Below are 19735 nucleotides of genomic sequence, written 5' to 3'. Positions count from 1 at the left end.
AGGGCAGAGGGAACGGTGCCCAGTTGTCCTTCACTGGACTGCTGCTGGTGGCCTTCTTCCAGACAAGCATAGTGCTTCTCACAGCAGAGAGAAGAAAACATCTTTGCTATTTCTGTACTGGACACAGCTCCACATTAATAACTGCCACAGATGACTGTCCACAATGCATATGTGTAATGTACACTTTACATATACATTGTGTCATCTTATAATGGCTAATGTCTACTTGACTTCCTTGTCAAAGTAAGAGATGGGCTCAGGAAAGACCTGATGGCCTATCTGTGGTCATGTGCCTGACATGTTTAGGCTCAGGACTGAGTGTATTTTGATGGATTTGAACATGCTTATTTCTACCATGCTCCCAGCTATGAGTTCATATTCACACTGTGAAGGAAGGTCCCGGTGCCAGAGCTTCTCACCGAAACTATGTCAGCTAATTCACAAGTAAGTTACCTGGATTCAGTCACTCCACAGTGTATATATACCTGAAAATGTCATGTTGTATGTGATAAATACACATGATTTATCTATTTTAAAAAAATTAATTAAAAAGCTGGAGTCAACTGAATCCCCAGCCACCCACATTTCCAGAATACTTGCAGTATTCCTTTGCCAAATGGGCCCAAGGGGCAAAGACCCGCCTTGGCCACTGTCATCACCAGGATGGTTGGCCTTCCTGGTACTAGATTCCTACTTGGAGCCAACTCTAGCCAGAGTTGGTGGCAGAGCTCTATAAGCAGGGATTGGGGGAGACTGTAACCTGAAGGCTGACTGACCCCTTGGGCCCTTCCCTTGTTTACCCAACACCACCAGTTAGCATGTGGGATCCCACCAACCATCACCACTGGGCAGAATGGGCAGAGCTGCCTCAGGACAGTGGTATCTTTCATGGCGAAGGAAACTGAGGCTCAGACCTCCCTAGAGTTACAAAGACGAATGGCTGTGCATAAGCATCAGGAACTCAGCCAGGTGGTGGTGGCGCACGCCTTTAATCCCAGCACTTGGGAAGCAGAGGCAGGCGGATCTCTGTGAGTTCGAGGCCAGCCTGGGCTACAGAGTGAGTTCCAGGAAAGGCGCAAAGCTACAAAGAGAAACCCTGTCTTGAAAAACAAAAAACAAAAAACAAAAAACAAAAAACAAAAAACAAAAAACAAAAAACAAAAAACAAAAAACAAAAAAAAAAGGGTCAGGAACTCACTCTCTCGAGGTTTTTTGGGTTGGTTTTTTTTGTTTTGTTTTTTGTTTTTTGTTTTTTGTTGTTTTTTTTTTTTGGTTGGTTTTTTTTTTTTTTTTTTTTTTTTTGTCCAGTTTGGTACCACCACAAGGCACTACATTTAGCAGAAAATGGAAACTAGGGGGTAGAAAAGCAATGGCTGCGTCTACAGGGGACTTCCTTTTTTTGCATAGTTTAGAAGAGTGTGTCACTTAGTGCCACAGCTCTGAGGTGCAGGTATTATGAGCCACCCACCCACCCCCATCTCTAATTACAGAAAGCAAAGCCCAGGGTGTAAACAGCAAAGCTAAGCATGGGAGAAAGCCAGGATCCCAACACGGATGTGTGGGCTTTGTGCCCTTTCCACTAAGCTTCAGTAGCCCCAGAGAGTCTGATGCTGTGCTTTACTCCTGATGCTGTCATCCTAAGGTGGTAGGGGGCGTTTGCTCATCTTCAAGCAAGAATGTGAGTCACAGATGCAGCCCAGCAAACATGGGTGGGACGCCTTTGCATCAGCCACTGTATCCCCTGGGGCTAAGCTATGACTTCAGCCATGCTGTGACTGCAGCTTAGCAACTCACTGTATGCAACAGTGCCATCCAAAAACACAAGTCACATATGCCATGTGCACTTTCATAGGAGCCCCAGATGCAAGCCACACCTGTAACCTAAAAGCTTCCAGTAGTTAACATAAAATTAAGGAAAAGAAAGAAGTGGCATAAATCATAGTAATATTTTACTTAAACCAATACATTCGATTGATTATCATTTCAACATATAACCAATATAAAATAGATATTTTACATCTTCTTTTTCTTTATGCCTTTTTTCATAGGTCTTTGGAAACTCAGACTGTACTTTCTATTTATGTTATATTTCCACTTAGACAAGTTGCAGCTGAAGTGTTCAGGAGCCACAGGAGGCTGATGGCTATAGTATCGGGCAGTGTGGGTCAAGAAGGATCTATACAGCTTGGAGGATGTGTCCTGAGTCAACCAGCTACCAGGGTAACAGCACAGTGGTTGGACAGCAGAACCAATCTTTCTTGGTTGTGAGTCCATTTTCACTGTGTGCCAGCTGCATGTCTTTGGGCCGTTTCTTCAGCCTGTGCTGCCTTGGATACTTGATCTATAAAATAGAGATGGTAACAATACTGTGGTGATATTGTGTCCCCCAATATATTGTGCACCTTAATAAACTTATCTGGAGTCAAAGAACAGAACAGCCACTAGATAGACATAGAGGCCAGAAAATGGTGGCACACACACCTTTAATCCTAGCATTCCAGAGGCAGAGATCCATCAGGATCTCTGTGAGTTCAAAGCCACACTGGAAACAGCCAGGCATGGTGACACATGCCCTTTATTTTTTTTTTTTTTCGGAGCTGAGGACCGAACCTAGAGCCTTGCACTTGCTAGGCAAGCGCTCTACCACCAAGCTAAATCCCCAACCCGACACACGCCTTTAATCCCAGGAAGTGATGGCAGGAAGCAGAAAGGTATATAAGGTGTGAAAACCAGGAACTAGAGGCTTTTAGGAGCAGTTCAGCTGAGATCCATTCGGATGAGGATTCAGAGGCTTCCAGTTTGAGGAAACAGGATCTGCTGAGAAGATGGCAAGGTGAGGTTAGCTGTGGCTGGTTCTGTTTCTCTGATCTTTCAGCTTTAACCCCAATACTTGGCTCCAGGTTTGTTTTTATTAATAAGACCTTTTAAGATTCATGTTACACAATATACCCTCTTGAAGGGTTTTGTAAAGGTGAAATGAGGAAGGGCTTGGGATAGTTTAAGACATCATCACTGATATAATTGTGCTTGCTGATGCCACCAGGGCTACCCATTTCACTATGACTCAGTTTCCTTTTCTGTAATAAGTTTGTTGAGAACAGATGCTGTCTGAGATCCCTTCTTGCTGTGGTGTTTGGTGAAAAATGGATAAAATCTTACTTTGGGTTCCTATTGCTGCAATGAAACACCATGACCAGAAAGCAAGTTGGGGAGGACAGGGTATTTGACTTACACTTTCATAATGCTGTTCTGTAGCTGAAGTTGTCTCAGTCCTGCCTGGCCCATGGTCAGGACAAATCTCTCTCACCCTCCAGTCCCGCAGCCGCTCAGACCCAACCAAGTAAACACAGAGACTTATATTGCTTACAAACTGTATGGCTGTGGCAGGCTTCTTGTTATCTAGTTCTTCTATCTTAAATTAACCCATTTCTATTCATCTATATTTTGCCATGTGGCTCGTGGCTTGCCGGTACTTTACATCCTGCTCCTCATCTTGGCGGCTGGCAGCATCTCCTCAACTCTGCCTTCCTCTTCCCCCAATTCTCCTCTCTGCTAGTCCCGCCTATACTTCCTGCCTGGCTACTGGCCAGTCAGTGTTTTATTTATCAATCAATCATAGCAATACATTCACAGCATAGAGAACATCCCACAACACCGTCCATCATCAAAGGAAGTCAGGACAGGAACCCAGACAGGGCAGGAATCTGGAGGCGGGAGCTGATGCAAAAGCTATGAAGGGCTGCTGCTTACTGGCTTGCTTCCCATAGCTTGTTCAGCCTGCTTTCTTATAGAACCCAGGACCACCAGTCCAGGAGCAGCACCACCCCGAGTGGGCTGGGCCCTCCCCTATCAATCAGTAATTAAGAAAATGCCTTGCAGCCTGATCTTGTGGAAGCATTCTCTCACTTGAGGTTCCCTCCTTTCAGAGGCCTCTAGTTTGTGTGTCAAGCTGGCCCAAGACTGGCCAGCACAGAATCCAATTCAAATGCTGTTACATTATCTCCATGATTTAGTGCAAAGCATGCACTGGGCCAGGCCCAAGATTCATCCCAGCTCCACGGCAAGGGCTCTCAATACACTAAATGCTTGAGTGGAGCAGGAAGGCCTTGTGCGGTGAGAAACTCAGTACCTCCATCCCGGGCTCAAGTTGGCTGGCTCTCTCAGTCTCTCACGTGTCACCCAGAGAAGCTTTACGGCAGCCAATCCCTCCTTTACCACGTGCTTTCAGCCCAGGTTTAAAAAAAAAAGTCTCCATGGACCTGGACCTGGGAAGATGGCTTCAGGGGGTAGGGGGAGCTTGTTTTGTAAGCAAGAAAACCTGAGTTCAGACACCCAAATAAAAGGCTGGCTGTTGTCCCATGTGCAAACATTCAAATTCAGTGGGAGACACTCTCTCAAGTGAACAAGGCAGAAAGTGATGGGGGAGGGGGGCATGGGCAACCTCTTCTGGCCTTGAAACACACACAGAGAATCCTCCAGGGCTGATGACCCTGCACATGGACTACTAGCCATCTTTGTCTGGAGAGGAACGGAAGAGGAAAGCAAGCAAGGGCTAGGGGTCACATGTCTGAAAACTGCAAGTGAAGACACCCGAATCTCCACAACAGCTTTTTTACTGCTCAAGGACTCTCAGACATCTGGCCTCTCTCACCTAGGTGCCAAAGAGAAGCTGCAGAGATTCAAGCAGGAGACAGCCAAGTGCCTCAGGTACCTCATCTCCAGGGATGCTGGCAGGGGAGGTGGAGTCTCCAGTCCATCTCTGGGCACGGCTTTCATCCTCCTCCAATAGTGATGCAGGAACTGGAGTCTCTGCTGTTTCTAGTGGAGGATGGTGGGCTTCTGCCGGCTTGGCACCTGAATTCTCCCTGCCCTGGACTCTGAACAGAAAGATAACAGCACTGCTCATCTTGATAGAGCAGAAGAAAGCAAGGCCAGCGCCGGGTCCCTGCCTGCTGTTTGTGAGTCATAATCAATCACCTCGGCAAGCTCTTTTCAGGTGCTCACCTGGAGGAAAAGCTGCTTCGGCTGATGTCCTGTTAGACACTGAAGCCCAGGCCCATCCATGAGGAAGGCTCTGAGACTCATCACTGAGCGACTGAGACCAAAGCACTGCTCTCAACCCCAAGCAAGCAGAATAAAGACAGCAATTGTACTGCTCAGACGCTGAGCCACTGCTGGTGCCAGACAGTGACGCCTCACGCTTCTCTAACTGAACTGGACAGCTGTCCTCAGGTCCCAGACACCATGCCTGTAACACTTCAACATCTTGACCTGTTTGAGGGACTGGATGTTTGTGTCCTTCCAACACTCATCTGTTGAAACTCCAACAGTGATGGGAATAGGGGTGGGCCTTTGAGATTATGTAAGATGGTAAGTGTGGTGGGGCCCTCCGGAATAGGATTAGTGCCCTTAGGAGAGTCCTGAGACAGTGTGCTGCTGCCGGCTGCTCTCTGGCACGTGAGGATTTGGGAAGTCAGTAGTCTGTTCATAAGGGCCTCTGCTGTGCTGGCATCCTGACCCCAGCTTCCAGCTTCAGAACAGTGAGAAATACATTTCTGTGACCTAGAAGCCACCTAGCTTCAGTTACCGCAAAGAGACTGAGTAAGATCTGTACCCTAAGCCATTGCTAAATGCTGGCTGAGTCCTCCCTTTGTGGCTTGCTGAGGGTGCTCACAGAGTCCCATAACCCCCCCCATCTTAATATGAGCGGCTAATCATGCACTAATAAAGTGGAATCCCTTCCCTGAATGCTCCACCCAGTTAGTGCCACCAGCTGGCACCCATCACTCCATCCCACTCACTCCCAAGTAAAATGGAGACAGGGCACCATGAGGGAGCCTCTTGTTCCTGCGGCAGCCAACCACATACCCTGGGTGACTCCCCAGAGGAGACTTCCTGCCCTCACTTGCCCTTACTGGTCAAGGGCAGCAGACTGTGGAGCACACGGCTGAGTATGTCCACATGCTTAGAGGCTACCTGGGGTCCCTGGCCCCACAGCCTCTCCAGGCTGCTCCTTCTGCCCTTTGGCTAAGTGCAGTGGAGTCCACACTGAGAGAAATCACCATCTGCTTAGCTTTCACGCAGTGAAGACACATCTTGCCACCAAGCCCGGGAAATGGGCCCCCGAGGGCCACACACAGCTCTAGCTGCAAATGTGTTTACACAACACAGCACTCTCATTCCTCAGCAGCCAGTCAGACCAAGTAGCACAGCACCCTGGGGGTATCTAATCACCCTGCAGGGTCCCTTGCGGCACTCCATCCACACCTGAGGTGTCCAGGGGCAGCAAGGGTTGTACAGCCCTCAGGTGAGGCTGCAGCGGGCAGTGACAGTCTGGACTACAACACCCTCCAGGCCCCCGACTGCTCCTCTCTGCCTGATGGGGCCGAGACCAGGGCTCCCTGAATAGTGCCAGGGACAAGGACCTCACAGGGAAATGTAGGTAGGGGGCAGTTGGCTCAGCTAGGTCAAGCTCAGACAGAGTTGACTGTATCCAAAGGACTAGCAACCAGAGTTCCCAAACGGAAAAGGAAGTTGAGAGAGCAAGAGAGAGGAGAGTGGGGCCCAGAGAAAATAACTAAAAACGTAGGGGGGGTTTGAAATAAGCCTGCAATACTAGCATTAGGGAGACTGAGGCAGGAGAATTGCTGTGAGTTTGAGGCCAGTCTGGGTACTGAGATTCTGTCTCAGAAATGAGATGAAGAGAAAGGTGGTGGGAAGAAGGGGAAAGAGGAGGTCGGGAAAAGAAGTAAATTAAAGCGTTATAAGCATTGTACGTAAGGGCTTTGGCTAAGTCTACCCTGGGCGGAACTCTACACTTTGCCTGTTCTATTGACTGCCTTCTCTGTCACTTTTTATCATCCCCGTGAGTCTCGTTTCTCTCATCACTGAGATGAAGACAAGTGTATCCTAAATGAGGGTGTGTGGAGCCCCGGTGAGAAATGAATAAAGAAAGCACAGAACACTTAACCTGTGCCTAGGAATGGGGGAGGGGAGGGCAGAGAGAGGCTAGAGGACAGGTGCGGGATGCAGTGGACAAGAGGAAGAACTTCTAATACCCAAGCTCGGCGGGATCAATGTGGCAATTACTATTTCAAAAGAGCAGGTAGAGAGGGCTGGGGCATAGCTCAGTGACAGAGCAGTGAGTGGCCCTGAGTTGGATCCCAGTCAAGGATGGAGAGAAGCGGGTGTTGGGGGGATTAACACACCCACTCCATGGATGGGAACCTGAGTCCCAGTCCATTATCTCTTTTGGTCCTATTCAATAGAATCTTAGGCCCATGGCCTAGAAGGCAGCAGGCCACACCCTGAACTGCCCCCACTTTCCTCCACATCACCTTCCTCTTGACCATCACTCCCCCCCCCAAGCTGCTCTCGGCCTCTGTCACTCCCCCCAACACCCATTCACCTGTGGGTGAGCTCTTTTCAAACCACTGCCCTATCAAAAAGTGAAAGGAATTAACATGAAAGTGAATGGCTGGGTCCAAGTAATGTCTCCTCCCAGGCATGTGCCTCCACACCCGAAGTTAAGGAACACCGTTGTGAGGTCGTGAGGGGATCGATCGGGTCTCTGTTCTCAGTTCTCTGTCCCTGAATCAGCTAGGAATGCTTTTTCCTCTCCTGCTGGGTAATCAGAAAGCGATTCGGAGAATGCCACGCAAGAAGAGTCTCTCTCTTCTAGCCATGAACATGCACATGCTCAGAGCCTGATGAATGGTAAATATGACCTTTTGCAAAGTTTCTTGGCAGGTTGATTTATGACAGCTCCTAACCCGAATGTCTCAGGCAGTGGCTGTTTGTGTTTGATGAAGTATTCTTTGTCTGGACTTGATAGTTTACAGAACTTCTGTAGCTGGCTCCCACATTCTCTCTCTCTCTCTCTCTCTCTCTCTCTCTCTCTCTCTCTCTCTCTCTCTCTTTGACTCTAACTTTTTGCTTGTGTATTTAATCAATCTTGCTGGGAAGCAAACATGAATATATTTATGAATCTCAGTCCCCAAGTTGTCATGCACACTGTATTAGCTTATTACTGTATCTCCAAGATAATTCTTCCTTCTCATCTCCCTACACCTGCACTTTTGAGTTCAGGGAGATCGCAGCTCAACCCAAATTACTTTTAATGTTTGGTTTGCAAAGGGGGCTGCTTTGAGGGTTTCTGTCTTGAACAGGTGTATCTTCTCCTGCATCCGTATTGCCTTTGCCTTTGTTCTTCCCTGTCTCCAAAAGAGAAAGTTAGCGAATTAGACTTCAAGCCCTAGAGGTTGCTTCAGCCCAAGAATATAACTAAACTTAATGAGCAAGTAGAATTGCAGATAGAGGAAAGACCCGAGACACCCATGTTAGGGAAGCAAGCAGTTCATGAGTCACTGCCCCCTCCCCCACCCCTTGGAATGGTGGGAGTGGTGTGTCGCGGAAGTCAGCCATCACTTACAGGGTACCAGAGATCTGAACCGTTCTTTGACAGAACGGAGAATGATATTTGGTATTGAATGGATTTTTCTATCCATGGAAGATGGAAGATGGGAGGAAGAGATGGCAATGACCCCAAGATCCTTTTTCAGAAGTGTGCGGATGAGAGTGTGTTTGTGGGGGTCATGCTTAGAGTTTTTTGGTGTAGAGGCTCCTGGCAGCCACTCCTCAGGGACCTGTTCTGAGAGCTGAGGTCCCCCTTTCCCCTGACCTACAGATCCCTCCGCGCTGGAAGACCTGGCTGTACACTGTCACTGGCAGCTCTGAATGCATCTGGAATGGTTTTTCCTGCAAGAGAAGACAGGAAGAGCTGGAACCGGGAGCACAGCTGAGCAGGAGAACATTGGCTGGGAAGGAAGCCACTCAGAGAAGCTCACCACATCCCGGGGAATAGTCTAGTCTGCTGTGCCGAGGAGGGACGGCTGAGTTTGTCCAAGGTTCAGAGTCAGCCAGAAAGCTGCGCCATGAGCTCAGAAGAACAAAGGCAGGGATGGTGCCAGAATGAACAGGGGATCCAGGCTGCAGACAGAGCAGATGAAACCAAGGGTCTTTGAGTTTCATGGTGTTTTGTGGGATATAGCAATCAATGGGATGCTCTGTTTTCCAGTCACTTGGGAAGTAATTACAGAAATCCCACCTTTGCTGGCCCTATCATCAGAAAGTCCAATGGAGCTGAGTGTAGGTTTTTCATCCAGATGACACACCTTTCAAGGCCACTTACACCATGTGACGGTTGCATTCCAGGACCCTAGAACAGTGAGCCCCACTTGTGAGACAGAGACAGATGTCACCTCTATACTGCCATTTGAAGGACAAAAGGAAAGCTGTATAACCATCCTACCCCATATCTGCTATCAGCCCACCATAGTGCCCAAAATTCCCATTACCTGCTGCTTAGGTTTTCTGTGCAGACACACTAGTAAAGTACAAATGGTACCTAGAAAGAGTCAGGCAGTGGATGCAGAACAAAGAACTTGAATGTCAGAGTAAGCTGGTTTCAGACCCCAGATATTTATATTCTTTACCTCCCTCCTCCTTCCCCCTTTCTCTCTCTTCCTCCCTCTCTGTCTCATACACACACACACACACACACACACACACACACACACACACACACACACGCATGCATGCACGGGGGGGGGGGGGGAGCAGGGGACGGAGGTGGGGTGGAGGATATGCCTGGCAACTCACTTAGTATCCTAAAGGCTCTGTGTGTCCTTGTTTAGGAAAACATAAATTCTACCAATTTAGTATTTGTGCTGGCTAGTTTTATGTCAACTTGACACACAAACCAGAGTTAAATTGAGAGAATCTCAATTGAGAAAATGCCTCTATAAGATCCAGCTGTGGGGCTTAGTGATTGATGGGGGAAGGCCCAGCCCATTGTGGGTGGTGCCATCACTGGGCTGGTGGTCCTGAGTGCTATAAGAAAGCAGGCTGAGCAAGCCATAGGGAGCAAGTCAGTAAGCAGCACCCCTCCATGGCCTCTGCTCCAGCTCCTGCCTCCAGGTTCCTACCCTGACTTCCTTCCATGATGAACAGCAATATGGAATTATAAGCCAAATAATCCCTTTCCTCCCTGACTTGCTTTTTGATCATGGTGTTTTATTGCAGCAATAGAAACACTAACTAAGACAGTAAGTATGACTGGCATGTATAAACAGCCAATGTGGAGACAAACACACATACTGAGAAATGTTTGTCCATTTTACACTGTCACTATGAAAACTAGTATGATAGGAAAAGCCAAGAACAGAGTCAAGAGCCACAGGTTCTTATTTGTGCTCTTCACTGGCCAGTCTTGTGACCTTGCAAAGGTCACTTTTCTTTCCTGGCCTTAAACTGGATTCATTCACTTAACAGATATTACTGGGGGCTGAAGAGATGGCTCAGCTGTGTAAGCATGTACCAGCTGTGTAAGCATGGAGAGCGGAGTTTGGATCCCCAGCAGCTGCATTAAAAACCAGGTGGGCATGGTGACCTGCCCATCTTCCCAGAGTTTGAAAGGAGGACAGGGGATCCTCAAGACAAACCCACTAGCTAGACTAGCCTAGGTGATCTCCAAGTTCATCAAGAGACCCTGCATCAATAAAATACAGTGGAGAGTGATCTAGAAGACACCAATACTGAAATTTCTGGCTTCCACATGCACACACAAAAACAAGAGTGTGCACCCTCACACATAACACACACACACACACACACACACGCAACACGCACACTTTATTAAGTTTCTAATATGTGCCGTGCACTATTCATCTGCTTGTGTGGTGGATAAATGAATAACTGTATGTATGAACTAGTGGTAAGCAACAGGCCGATCCCTACAGTACAGTCTTAGGATGGAAAGGCCTAGGTGGCTACTTTAAATGGAGTCCTCCAGGCAGAACTATATGAAGAGGTGAATTTTATACCGAAGCCTGCAGTAACAAGAGGCCAGCCATCAGAAGATCAAGGGGACACTCTAGGCAGGTAGGAGGGCAGCAGGTGCAAAGGCTACCTCAGAAGAGGCAAGAGTGGATGACTTATGAAGTCCTTTCTAGGTCCCACAGGCTTTATCTGTGGTCTCTGTGGCTAAGACATGACTTTTGCATAGGACACAGGGATCAGTCAGAGGAAAGCTCTTTTACAGGCTGATTGCCATCCCTCAAAGGTAGAGACTGATGTAGTGAGACACATCTGCTGAGGTCCAACTGAGCAAGGGGAAATTCAGAACCAAGACTGGAGAGAGAGGTGCAGCTAAGACAGAGAAGGAAGCAGCGGGGTGCTGGGCTGAAAGGGCCGTGGGAGGGAGCAGAGCTGGCTTCTCTTCTCAGCACGTAGCAGGTGCCCATCATGACACCCAGAGAAGCAGGGATGGAAGCTGCCTGGACAGATGGGCCCTTTTGAACCCTCTGCAGTGACGCTGAAAAAAAGGTAAAACCAAGTCACTAAGTCAGGAAGAAACTCCCTGGATGAACATGGACTCAAGGGTCTAGGTTGGTAAGACTGGCACAATAGAGATTCATCAGCTTATTGCCCGTTCACTTATTCAGCAAACACCTAGTGAGAAGCCAGTCTTCTGGGCCTGTTCTCACTGTGGGGTTTCATCACACAAAGCAGATAAAAGTCCCTGGATAGCCGGGCGGTGGTGGCGCACGCCTTTAATCCCAGCACTCCGGAGGCAGAGGCAGAGGCGGGCGGATCTCTGTGAGTTCGAGGCCGGCCTGGTCTACAGAGCGAGATCCAGGACAGGCACCAAAACTACACAGAGAAACCCTGTTTCAAAAAACCAAAACAAACAAACAAAAAAAAGTCCCTAGATAAAGCCTAATTTTATGGTAGAGGAGATAGGCAGTATTGAAAGGCCAAGGTCTTGAACCTGACATTTAGGCCTTCCATTTAATCTGAACATGATGTGCCCAATTTATGCCTAGGGCGGGGCTGTTGCTGGGTGCTATGCTGACCATATCCAGGCTGGAGAATGCCCGATCCTCAAAGCTCTGCTCTCCTTTTACCATTACGCCACTCCAGGAGCTCACAGTCAAACAGTGTGCACAGACTCACCCTGCTGAGAGTCTAGGCTCCCTCCCTGGGTCATCTCGAAGTGCAGCACTCTCCCACTTGGACCACTTCGCTTCTTAGCAGAGCAGAGACTGCTGTGCTGTGGAACTAGCCCATCGGAACCCTCCGAGACTGCATTGCAGGCAGGCCCTAGGAAGAGGTGGGCACCAACAGTTCTCTGTGCTATGTGAGGCAGCCACTCCTTCCAGCCTCCTGGACAAAATCCAGAACTGCCGGGGTCTGTGCCTGGTCTCAACAACAGTGGAGTCTTGACGGACTTGGGATTTGTTTTGTCTTGTTTTTCTTTTTTGTTGTTTGTTTTATGTTGTTGTTTTAGCAGTGCTGGGGATCAAACCCTGCACGTATACGTACGCACACACGCACGCTCACAAGACAAGCACTCTACAACTGGATCTCTTAGCTTTGTTTCAGGACTTGGAGGTTTGTTTCTAGGTGTGCAGCTAATAATCTGGATCTGGCAGGCTTCCTAAAAACATTCTGAGCAGTCCCACATTAATTTTAACAATTTCACCTTTGCTTAAAGTTAACGAGATTCGGTTCCTGTTATTTAAGACTGAGAACCATGACCACTGCTCTTCTAAGTCCTTGTCTCCCCATTATCAGTAGGATAAACTGAATTTTCTACGGCTTGAAATATAGATTTGTAATGACTTAAGACAATAGGGGTGTGGTCTTTCCCGTTGCAGCAGCCATTGGAGATCAGCAGCCATGGCTCGGCCCCACTCCATGGTCTTGGGCCTCAACAAGGGTCACACAATGATAAAGAATGTCAGCAAGTCAAGACTCAGCAAACACACCAAATTTGTGGGGCCTGTTCTGGGAGTGGTGTGGCTCGACACTTTCAGAGCAGTACCCCATGAAGAAGCTACTCAAGGTCTCTAAGGGCAAGCAGGCCCTCAGGTTCATTGTGAAGAGGGTGTGGCCACACCTCGGGCCAAGAGGAAGCAAGTGTGGAGAGCTGAGCAATTACTGGAGGCCTTGAGGAAAGCAGCCAACTGCTTCTACCTGCTTGTGCCTCCCCCTTCAACAAACCTTCATATTAGAAACAAACAGCCGCACTTTCTGTGCCTCTCAGATTGCCTGGATTTTTCCCAAGATAAATTTTTAAATATTTTAAGCTAGGTAAAGATGGAAATACAATGTATCGCGATTTGTGGATGCATCAGCATGTGGATTTCTCAGGAAACTGACAATGTCTGCGAGGCATGGTGGTACTGAAAGAGAAAGGAAAAATAACAAGCTTTAACATTAATGAAATATGAACAACAAGTTTACTTGGGAAGTCGTAGGTTACATAGTAAGAAGAAAACAAGATAAAAACCTGCCTCTAATCCCAGACAACAGGAGCCAAAACTGGACTACTGTCTTCTGTACACCTGCTTACCCCGCCTTTCCTGGAAAAGCATAGACAGTGAGCTCTGTTTGCTAAAGATAAAACTGTCTTACCTAGAAACCTGCAAACTTCAGCTTCTATAAAACTTAGCTCCAAGGAATATCTCCTTTAGGGTGAGGGCGAAAAGACTGCTGTAGAATGGTCAATGGTCACACAGAAAAGATTATGAAAATGCTTATGTCTATGTAAGCTATGAAATATTTCTGATGGGGGTGGGGCCTCTTTAAGTAATAGCTAGAGGCTACATCGGTGCACTAATTAAGAGTTTTTCCTTTTGTCTCTGAGTGCTGAGAATTTCTCATTGGATAACGGTAAGCCTCCTTGATAATACACATCTGTAGTCCCTCCCACTTGGGACGTGAAGGCAGGAGGACCAAGAGTTCAAAGTCAACCTTGAGTGGATAGCAAGTCTGAAGCAAGCCAGAGCTATAAGAGACCCTGTCTCAAAACAAACCACACACACACACACACACACACACACACACACACACACACACACACGAGACAGAAAACAAGAGAGATGAATCCAATCATCTGAGTTCCCATCTCAGAAAACTAAAGAAAAGAGAACAGTATAAACCCAAAGGCAGATAATCAAACAAACAGTTTAATCGAAGCAGGAATCAATAAAATGGAGATGGGAAATCAATATGAGAAGTCAAAAAAAAAAAAAGCTCAGTCTTTAAAAAAAAATAATATTACAGGACTGGAGAGGTGACTCAGTGGTTAGGAGCACTGGTTGCTCTTCCAGAGGACCCAGATTTAATTCCCAGCAACCACAGGGGTGGGGGGGGGTGGGCGTGGGTACTGTTCATGCAGGCAAAACACCTGTACACAAAAATAAGATAAAATAATTTCTTAAGACAAGGCACTCGTCAAGCTACAAATTACTAACATTGCAAATGACACAGAAGCTGAATCTACCGGTCCCACGGGTGTTAAAGCTCAATAATGGAAGATTAAAAACAGTCGCATGCCTACATATCTGTTACCTTAAATGAAATGGACTAATTCTTTGACAGATACAAACTATTAAAATGCACACATAGAGAAAGTAGATCATATGAACAGAAAAAAGATAGAAGTAATAATTAATAGCCTTCTAAAAAGGAATTACCAAGTCCAGATGGTTTCATTAAAATTCTACTAAACATTGAAGGAAAAAAAATGATACTAAGTCTCTATCATTTCTTGTAGGAAACAGAAGAGAACAAGTATCTCATGATATCCTGTGAGCTCATCGTAGCCCTGACACCAGAACCAGATTGCAACTAGAAAAGAAAACTACAGACCATCTTACTCATGAACACAGATGCAAAATATTGCAAGCACAATTCACCTGCACAGAAAAAAGAATTTACATCGAGTGCCAATAGGTTTATTTCAGGTATGTAGCACTGATTCAAAACTCAAAAGTCCCCGGGTATGGTTGCACATGCCTTTAATCCCAGCAGTAGAGACAAGCAGATCTCCAAGTTCAAGGCCAGCCTGCTCTACAGAGGGAGTTCCAGGGCCACCAGAGAAACCCTATCTCAAAAAAAAAAAAAAAAAAAAAAAAAAAAAAAAAAAAACCTTAAAAGTCAGTTCACAGAATCCATGATATCAACAGGTTAACAAAGAAAAAATTCATGTTCATACCAATAGGTACAGAAATTACCTGATGAAATCCAACATCCATTCATGATTAAAAAACAAACCATGAAAGTAAAATGAAAAGGGAGTTTCTTACCTCAATACAGAAAGCCCACATCCCATAGCTGGTATTGTATGTACTTAATGATGAGCTGGTAGACAATGCCCCACTAAGATCAGGAACATGAAAGGAGTTCTCTCATCATCCTGCACATCCCGGGTATAAAACAAGTTCAAAAACAGCCTGGGCTACATGAGACTATATCTCAAAAATCAAAAGAGCGCAACATTGAACGTGTATGTTTGAAAAAAAAAAGGTTTCAAATCAATCTTCTGGAAAAGCTAATAGAATAAGATAGGGATGCAAAATTTAAATCAGTGGAGAAATGTAATAAAATTATCTCGTTTTTGAGGATGCCATGATTATGTTGAAGATCTTAAGAAATTGACACCCTCCCCACACAGAAGCTGGAGGAATAGCTAAGCGGGTAAAAGGACATGCTGTCCAGTCTGGAGACCTGATTTCTATTACCTTGAACCTACATCATAACAAGGGAAAGTGACTCTCTCACAAGTTGTCCTCATACCTCCACATGTGCACATAGGTACACGTCGGTAGATAGATAGATAGATAGATACATACATACATACATACATACATACATACATACGTAGATACATAGATAGATAGATAGATACATACATACATACATACATAGACACATAGATACCTAGATAGATATGTAGATAGATACATAGGTACATACATACATATATATGTAGATAGATAGATGATAGATGATAGATAGATAGATAGATAGATAGATAGATAGATAGATAGATAGACAGACAGGTAGGTAGATGGTAGATAGATAGATAGATAGATAGATAGATAGATAGATAGATAGATAGATACAGATAATTTTTTAAAGAATTTACTTCAAAAGGTCCCCCAGAATTAACAATTACAAAGTAGCCTAGTACAGGATTACCATACAAAAATAATTATTTTCAGATATGTTCCATATTCCACAATGAGTAAATAGAATACAAAATCTAAAACACAATATTATCCACATGAGTAGCAACTAAATACTTAGGTATAGACCCATCAAAATATATACAGACTGTAAGAGGAAACCATACAATTCTGATGAGAAATATCAAAGATATAAGTAGAGATACTTCATATTTTCAAGGACAGGAAAGCCAATGTTCCTCAACTCAATCTACAGATTTATAGATGAGGTGAAATTCTAATCAAAATCCTAGTGAGGTGTTGGGGGATGGCATGAAAAGGCAAAGAAGAATCACAACAAGAAACACATGGAACAGGCAACACAATATCGAAGAAGAACAAAGCCAAAAGAGATGCTAGCTGATTTCAAGAGGACCATGAAGGATCACTAATCAAGATAGAGCAGCACCCGGGGTTGGGGGGATAGACAGATCAAGGAACAAAACAGTCTAAAATAGACCCAGGTAATATACACCACATATCACTGAGAAAGTAGAGAAGGAAACTCAATGGAGAAACGCAAGTCATTTCAACTAGTAGTAGTGAAACATTGAGATAGCCTTACTTAAAAAAAAATCAAAATATGGAGTTCTACTGTATAGAAAAAATGAATTCAGACTGTACTGTAAGCTTAAATATAAAACCAAAAACTTCTATGGCTGGGGAGATGGCTCAGTGGGTAAAATTACTCTGTAATGTAGGACCTGAGTTTGATCCCCCGGAGCCCAAGTAACAAAGCTGAGCATAGCTGAACATTCCTGTAGTCCCTACAGTGGGGAGGTGGGGACAATGGGTCCTTAAGTCTTGACAGCCAATCAGCTTATCCAAAGGGGTGAGCTCCAGTGAACACCAGAGAGCCTATCTCAAAAATGAGGTAGAAAGCTACTGAGGAAGACACCTGAGGTGGACCTTCGGCTTCCTCATGCATACACACATTCATTTGCATGCATACAAACCTACGTCCATGAATACACACATGAACACATGCATACACAGATGCATGTGTACCTAACAGTACACCATACATACACACATGAACACACACATATGTGTACATATATGAACACATACACATGAATACATACATGAAAATATAAACATGCATGCACATTGTTGTGTAACAGTTTCCTCTAAGATCAAAACATCCCATTCTGCAGGAAGCTCCTTAAGCAAGAAGGTGAAAGTTGGAATAGCTTCGGGGAGTCCCTGAAACTAACCAGATTCACTAGGCCTGTCCCTACCAGAATAAATAATAAAAGCTGGGAGTCCTCCTCAGGCAGAAGAGAGCTGAAATTCAAAGAAGACACTCAGACCAGTCCAGCTTCATGGAAGAAGCAGAAACCAGCTGAGCTGCCTGGAAGAGGTTTAGATCAGCTGTGGCACTTGGAAAGGACACTCTCCAGCCTGTTGAGCTGCCTGCAGGCTGTGCAGTGAGCTCCAGGTTCCCAGCTTTGTGAGCTGTCAATCATGCTGGGGTGAGCTTTGGTGATGCAGCTGTCTTTGGGTCATTTCTGCTCCTGTAAGAAGTAACCCTTCACCCATATTCCTGTAAGTAACCCCAATAAAACTCACTAGTTCACCAAATTGGACTTTGGTGATATCCGTACTTTGGTCTGTCATGGGATCCCTATCTGGAGTGAGGAAATGTGTGTGTTGCATCTCTCCAGGAAAAGTTTTGTCATATAACATATGCACAAATTCGTATACATGTGAATAACATACATGCATACACACATGAATACATGATTATGCATATAAATATACATGCACATGTATAGACACACACACAAAAAATAAACATACCCTAGAAGAAAATCTTTCAGACCTTGGTTTTGGAGATGATTTTTCAGACACAAAACCAAAAGTATAATAATTAAAAGAAAAATTATCGAGTTGGACTTAGCTAAAATTAAAACTTGCTGTTCTGCAAGAGATTAATAAAAGCACGAAAAAGCAAGCTGCAGTTGGGTAGAATACGTTCATAAAATACATATTTGATAAAGGCATTTTGTTCCAGACTATAAAAAGAATTCTTCAAATTCAATATTAAGAAAATAACCCAATTAAAGAATTGGCAAGATATGTGAAAAATGTTTCGCCAAAGAGGGCACCTAGATACAGCATGAAAAGACATCCCATACCACATTGCACTAGAGGATTACAAATGAAAACAGTGAACCACCTCTACACGCCTAAAACTAAGAGAAAAAGCACCTAGCAATACCAAGTACTGGAGGAATGCAGCACAGTACGAGTGCTCTCTGGTCTCTGTATGGAGTCCAAAGTGGCCCAGCCCCTTTGAGTAACAGCCTGATAGCATCTTATACAGTTCAATATAGTCTCAGACTACTCAACTGAGTTGAGAACTTATGCTCACACCAAGTTTCAAACCCTGGGACAAAACGCTGAAGTGCTTATTTAACTTATCAGAGGTGGACCTGGCTCAGATCCTCCCAGCATCCCTCAGTCCCTACCTGTCACAGGGTATGGCTGGCATACCCCACGCCCTACCCTGAACTCTACAGCCCAGGGGCGGGGCTGCCCTTCCTCAGAGGCTCTTCCCTATATAACCCAGCCATTTTGGTTACCTGCCCTTCTTTTACCTTCTGCCCTCTTGGCTGCTGTACCTGGTCCCCTTTTCTCCCCTTTCCCTCTGGTCACATTCACTCTGGACTCTCCCAGATGTCCCTGCCTCTGGCTATGCGCTCCCCTTTATCTACAATAAACTTTCTCCTCCACCACACCTAGAAGCAGTCATGTCCTTTCCTTTTTATTTCTTTTTTTCATTCACACACAAAACCTGCACTCCATGTTTACAGCAGCTTCACTCATAATCACTAAAACCTAGGAGCAGCCACGACATCCTTCAACAGGTGACTGGATGTGTAAACTATTCCACACAATGAAACTGTTGTCCACAGATGAAAAGATGAATTCACAAGTCATGAAAAGGGGTGGCAAAAGCTTAAATGCATCTTCTTTGTTCCCATTACTTTTCTATTAAGGTGATAAACTCCATGACCCAAAGCAACTTGGGGAGGAAAGGGTTTATTTCATCTTACAGCTTGTAGTTCATCCTCCAGGGAAGTCAGACCAGGAACTCAAGGCAGGAACCCAGAGGCAGGAACTGATGCAGAGGCCATGGACGAGTGCTGCTTATAGGTTTGCTCTCCATGGTTTGCTCAGTTTGCTTTCTTATACCACTTAGAACCACCAGCCTAGGGGTAGCACTGCCCATAGTTGGCTGGCTCCTCCCACATCAATCATGAATCGAGAAAACACCCCCACAGACTTGCCTACAGGCCAATCTTACAAAGGCATTTTCTCAATTAAGATTCCCTCTAGCCAAATATGTCTAGGTTTGTGTCAAGTTGACAAAAACCAACCAGCACATTAATAAATGGAAGAAGCTAGTCTTAGGTGGCTGCGTGTGTATGCATGATTCCAACCAGGAGACATTCTGAAAAGGAAAGACTGGAGACATTAACTAGATCAGTAGATGCAAAGGCTCTTGGTACGGTGACAGAAAGACACAGAGTTGAAGCACAGGGTGAGAGGTTGGGGAGCAGTAAGACTACCCTGTGTGACACTGTAATAACACATGCATCCTACACATTAATATGAGCCAAGAGAACTGTATGTACACTACATTAATTACC

This window comes from Peromyscus eremicus, chromosome 3, assembly GCF_949786415.1.
Source record: "Peromyscus eremicus chromosome 3, PerEre_H2_v1, whole genome shotgun sequence".
NCBI lineage: Eukaryota > Metazoa > Chordata > Mammalia > Rodentia > Cricetidae > Peromyscus > Peromyscus eremicus.
The sequence above is the reverse complement of the archived record's forward strand: the minus strand, read 5'-3'. Positions refer to the sequence as shown.